This window comes from Heteronotia binoei, chromosome 1 (genome assembly GCF_032191835.1).
Source record: "Heteronotia binoei isolate CCM8104 ecotype False Entrance Well chromosome 1, APGP_CSIRO_Hbin_v1, whole genome shotgun sequence".
In the NCBI taxonomy this organism is placed as follows: domain Eukaryota; kingdom Metazoa; phylum Chordata; class Lepidosauria; order Squamata; family Gekkonidae; genus Heteronotia; species Heteronotia binoei.
Genome location: NC_083223.1, coordinates 284,348,026 through 284,353,846, shown reverse-complemented (window position 1 = coordinate 284,353,846; position 5,821 = coordinate 284,348,026).

Below are 5,821 nucleotides of genomic sequence, written 5' to 3'. Positions count from 1 at the left end.
AAGTAGCCATGAAAAACCTCAGCTGGAGACTGTGGAGAGCGGCTGCCAGTCTGAGGAGACAAGACTGGCTGATGGACCCAAGAGGGTCTGATTCAGTAGAAGACAGACCTGTAGCTATGAGGGGGCCTGTGAGGGCACAGCCCCCTGACTGCTAGGCAGGGCCCCCTGACTTGGGGCCCCTAACCAGCCTCCAGTGCCTGGGCTGCATCCTTCTCCATTCTGCTGTTATCATACACCATTGCTTCTACTTGCTTATGGGCTGGAAGAAATTGGAGGTCTTGTAGCCCCAGACATCAGTTGCGACTTAGTGGCGCCTTCCATCCCACCCCGGCTTGCCTAGCTGGATCATGCTACAGGTAAGGGCAGGAGACCGTGCGGCACGTATCTAGACCTCTGAGTGGCTCCCCCCCAGAGCTGCTGGAAGAGGGTGGAAAGGGATCGCCTTGGGGCAGCTGTGGGAAGGGGGGAGGTTAAATGGCAGCGAGCTGGCAGCTTTCTTCCTCAGCGGTGGTAGGAGAGAAGGCCGTGGAGGTTGGGGTCACTATGTGCCCCCTGAAAAAAAACAGGGCCCCCCCAGTTCTTCAAATCTTGGCTACAGGGCTGGTAGAAGAAGGCAGCTTCACATGTTCATACATGTTCATCTGTTCAAAGGGTTGCCAACAAGCAGGAGGGGGGGGGGGGACCTGTCCCCTTAAGAGGCTTCATGTGTGGAAATGGGCTGCAGAAACTTCCCCATGATTTGAATTCAGTACCACTTTAAACACCAACAAGCTCTGATTCTGGAAAGAGACATTTATCTATGTAGATTACTTCTGCGCGGGCCTTTTCAGAGTTCTGCTCAGGGTGACTGACGATTAAAAACACAGTCAGCGTAACAATAGCGCACCTGAGACACCCACAAGACTTCCAGGCGTCTGAGAGTTAAAACTCCCTTTGTTTGATACTCCCCAAAGATCCATCATCCTTGTCTCTAGCCAAGCCCTCCTACACTATAGTCCTGTCTGTTCCAGCCCCTCAGGCACAGAGACTCGCTTGAACGATGCACAGCGAGCAATCTCCTCCTGATATGGAAAGAGCAGAATGAGACCCAGGGACAGTTTGCTACAAGAGAAACCAAAGGAAATGGCAAAAGGACACCACCGGGGGGGGGGGGGGGGCACCTACAGCTCACCACTCCAGCGGGTTCAACCCACAACCCACACTTGATAGTGACGCTTCCCTCACACGGACACTGGGGGGCGCCCTTTTCTTACTTTCCACCAGCCAGCAAAACCTAAGCCAACATCCTCAATGATCAACTAGCAGTGAGGTGGAAGAATCTGATGATACCTTTGGGACTGTCTCCTCCCATATACGCCCGGAGGTTGCTTCGCTCGGCCTCGCAGGATCTTCTGACAGTCCCTGGCCCAAGAGATGCCCGTCTTGCCTCTACCGGAGCCAGGACCTGGTGGAATCAGCTCCCTATGGAGATCCAGCCCTACCTGGCTTGCTAGCCTTTCGTAGAAGAAGATGAAGAAGAAGATATTGGATTTATATCCCGCCCTCCACTCCGAAGAGTCTCAGAGCGGCTCACAATCTCCTTTACCTTCCTCCCCCACAACAGCACCCTGTGAGGTACATGAAGATATTGGATTTATATCCTGCCCTCCACTCTGAAGAGACTCAGAGCGGCTCACAATCTCCTTTACCTCCCCCCCCACACACAACAGACACCCTGTGAGGTAGATGAAGATATTGGATTTATATCCCGCCCTCCACTCCGAAGAGTCTCAGAGCGGCTCACAATCTCCTTTCCCTTCCTCCCCCACAACAGACACCCTGTGAGGTAGATGAAGATAATGGATTTATATCCCGCCCTCTCACTCCAAAGAGTCTCAGAGCGGCTCACAATCGTCTTTCCCTTCCTCCCCCACAAACAGACACCCTGTGAGGTGGGTGGGGCTGGAGAGGGCTCTCACATCAGCTGCCCTTTCAAGGACAACCTCTACCAGAGCTATGGCTGACCCAAAGGCCATGCTAGCAGGTGCAAGTGGAGAAGTGGGGAATCCAACCGGTTCTCCCAGATAAGAGAGCGCTGGCTGACCCAAGGCCATTCCAGCAGGTGCAAGTGGAGGAGTGGGGAATCCAACCCAGTTCTCCCAGATAAGAGAGCTATGGCTGACCCAAGGCCATTCCAGCAGCTGCAAGGGGAGGAGTGGGGGAATCCAACCCGGTCCTCCCAGATAAGAGAGCTCTGGCTGACCCAAGGCCATTCCAGCAGCTGCAAGCGGAGGAGTGGGAATCAAACCGGTCCTCCCAGATAAGAGTCCACACACTTAACCACTACACCAAACTGGCTCTCGTATGGACTGTAAAACGGAGCTGTTCTGCCTGGTTATTGAATGAAACAAAACAAGCAATGGCAACACAGTAGATCCAGAATTCTAAAAAAAAAAACTACTGTGTCAAAAATACAAGATACAGTTTACAAATTTTCCAAAAATTTATGTAATATATTGTGCAGTAGCATCCAAAAATCATTCCGAAAACATGAATCACAGAGAGAGCATAAAGCCCCAAACACGAATACGATTCTCAGGATGACTCCGGGAAAGTAAATTCCAAACGGAGTCCTTCCACTGATGTCGGCTTCCGAAGGAGAAAATCTTGCCTTCACATGGGTGTTTAAGAGAAGCCGGTCTGAGGATGGTGTCAGTTGGCTTGTGAAGAAGCTGCAAATGCAGCAGAAGGCGATTTAAGCCGGTGATTGTGTGAAGGCAAGACTTTCTCCTTCGGAAGCCGACATCAGTGGAAGGACTCCGTTTGGAATTTACTTCTGAGTTGTAATACTCCTTATAGACTTTTTGGAATTTTCGGAGACATCCTTGAGAATCATATTCGTGTTTGGGGCTTTATGCTCTCTATGTGATTCATGTTTTCGGAATTATTTTTGGATGCTATTGCACCAATATATTACATAAATGTTTGGAAATTTGTAAACTGTATCTTGTATTTTTGACACAGTAGTTTTTTAGCATTCGGGTTCTTGAATGAGGCAGCAGGCATCTATCTACTGGACCGGTTGGCCCTCCCGCTACGACCCTACCGCACTCTGGTATTGTGGTGCTGTATTGTGGTACTATTTCTGTGTGATATCATCTTGTTGCACTTTACTGAATGTTGGCGTTGGTTTTATTATGATTTTATTGTGATTTTATTTTTATCTGATGTACTCCACTCTGAGCCCCAAACGGGAGATTGGTCGGAATATAAATAAACAAATAATAAATAATAATAATAATGCCCAAGGCCTGCAACAAACCAATAGGCCACCTTCCATGTGAGAGCAAAGTGGCTTATTGGTTTGTTCCAGGCCTTGGCATTATTATGCTCTCACATGGGCCCCAGGGCCAGCAGCCACCATCACTGAACCCAGCACTGGGTCGGCCGCACCATCTCAGCTTCCTACTTCTGCTCTTCCTCTAATGCGATTGGTGCTGCCACGCGTCTGCAATGCCCTTCCTGCCCTCTCCATTGGACAAACAAAAGAACGAATGGGCAGAACTCTGGTTTCAGGAACCACAACATTCTAAAAAATGGGGGGCGTGGCATTTTAACCTTCCAGGACATTCAGTTACTGACCTAGCAGTTCTCTTACAAGGGAATTTCAAAGGGAAATTAGAGAGAGTGCTGAATTGCAGCTGATAGTGGAGGTGAAGACCAGGGATGGACAAACTGTGGCTCGAGAGCCACATGTGGCTCTTTCACACACATTGAGTGGCTCTCCAAGCCTCCACCGCCCCAGCAGCCGGCTTGGAGAAAGGATTTGTCTCTTTAGATCACTTAGCCAAGCCAGCCAGCAGCTTGGAGAATGCATTTAAAGTTAGCTTTCTTTCGCTCCTTCCCTTCCCTCCTGTCTCACAGCTCTCAAACATCTGATATTAATGTCTTGTGGCTCTCAATATCTGACTTTATTCATTGTCTTACATTAAGCAAGTTTGGCCACCCCGGTCAAGGCCATGCATCCACCTGGACTGACTCAAGATCTAGGTTTCCTGTCTCATTGCCAGTGCTGATTTCTCTGCACATAAGAACATAAGAGAAGCCATGTTGGATCAGGCCAATGGCCCATCTAGTCCAACACTTCCCGTCACACAGTGGCCAAAAAACCCAAATGCCATCAGGAGGTCCATCGGTGGGGCCAGGACATCAGAAGCCCTCCCACTGTTGCTCCTCCCCCAAGCACAAAGAATACAGAGCATCACTGCCCCAGACATAAGAACATAAGAGAAGCCATGTTGGATCAGGCCAATGGCCCATCCAGTCCAACACTCTGCCACACAGGGGGCAAAATCCAGGAGCCTTCTGGAGGTCCACTAGTGGGGCCAGGACACCAGAAGCCCTCCCACTGTTGCCCCCCTCCCAAGCACAAAGAATACAGAGCATCCCTGCCCCAGACATAAGAACCTAAGAGAAGCCATGCTGGGTCAGGCCAAGGGCCCATCCAGTCCAACACTCTGTGCCGCACAGTAGCCAGAAAACCACCTGCTGCTTCTCTAAATATCATGCCTAATCTATTGCAGATTAAGCTATTGCCATTTACCTGCTAAAGGGTACTTGGGATCTGAAATCCCTCCCCTTTTCCAGTGTCTAAGAGAGCTGGGCTCCCCTCCTAGCTGTCTCTGGAGAAGTGAGCAGGAAGCTCCAGAGTCTCGTCCCCCCCCCCCTCCTAAAACCTTGCGGGTCTCAGCTGTGCTCCTGTTCCGTTCTAGCCTCTGGCTGCCTTCCGAAAGGATTCTCGAGGAGCGCGTGGCTTCTCCCTGCCTGGAGAGCGCCGCTGCGTGGGCCAAGGGCCAGCCTCCCTCCCTCCACAGCTCTGCCCAGGGCTGGATTAACAATTCGGCCGAGTAGACACTGGTCCAGGGGCCCCGCGCTGCGCTGCCAAGGGCGAGGGGGCGAGCGGGCGGCTGAAGTGGCAGCCGGGGTCTTCCAAGGCAAGCGAGAAGCGGGAAGGGGGGGCCGCGGCCTTCTCTACTAGCAGGGGTGGCCAAGGGTAGCTCTCCAGATGTTTTTCGCCTACAACTCCCATCAGCCGCAGTCATTGGCAGTGCTGGCTGGGGCTGATGGGAGTTGTAGGCAAAAAAACATCTGGAGAGCTACCCGTCGCCACCCCTGCTCTACAGAATCTTCCTCCGAGCTCTCCTCCTCCTCCTCCTCCTCCCGGCCAAGGACGCCCCGAGCAGCTCCAGATGGGGCTACCCCCCGGGCGCAGGGCGGAAGAGGGCGGGGGGGGGGGGAGTAGGCGCCTTGCAGGATCCGGCTCTCGGCTGCCCTTCTGCAATTCGGCCGCCCTCCAAGTGCCAGGGCGCGGCTGGCTCCCCCCACCAGCCTCCCACCCCCCACCCCACCCCACCCGGATCCCCCTTCTGGTCCCCGCGCTGCCCTGCAAGACATCCCCCCCCCCCCCCCCTTGGAAGGGCCGGCTGCTGGGAGCTCGTGCCGGTCGGTGGCGTCTGTTGCTGCCGCCGTCTCCGTCAGAAAGCCCGCGGCGCCCCGCTCGAGCCCAGGCGTTTTCTACTAGACCTCTTCCCTAGTTGGTCACAATTGGCTTCGACATGAGGCTGCCCCCCCGCGCCCGACGGCCTTTCCAGGGCCCGGCTCTTGCAGCCGCACCCCCCCCCCCCGCCCGAGGCGTCGCTCGCCGGTGGCTGAGGCCGGGAGCCGCCGCTGGGGACCGCGGGGGGGGCGGGGGCTGCTCGGCTCCTCCTTCCCCTCCCCTCCCCTCCCCTCCCCAGAGGCTCCGGCGGGGCCAGAGAGGCATCAGGCGGGCAGACAGGGAGCG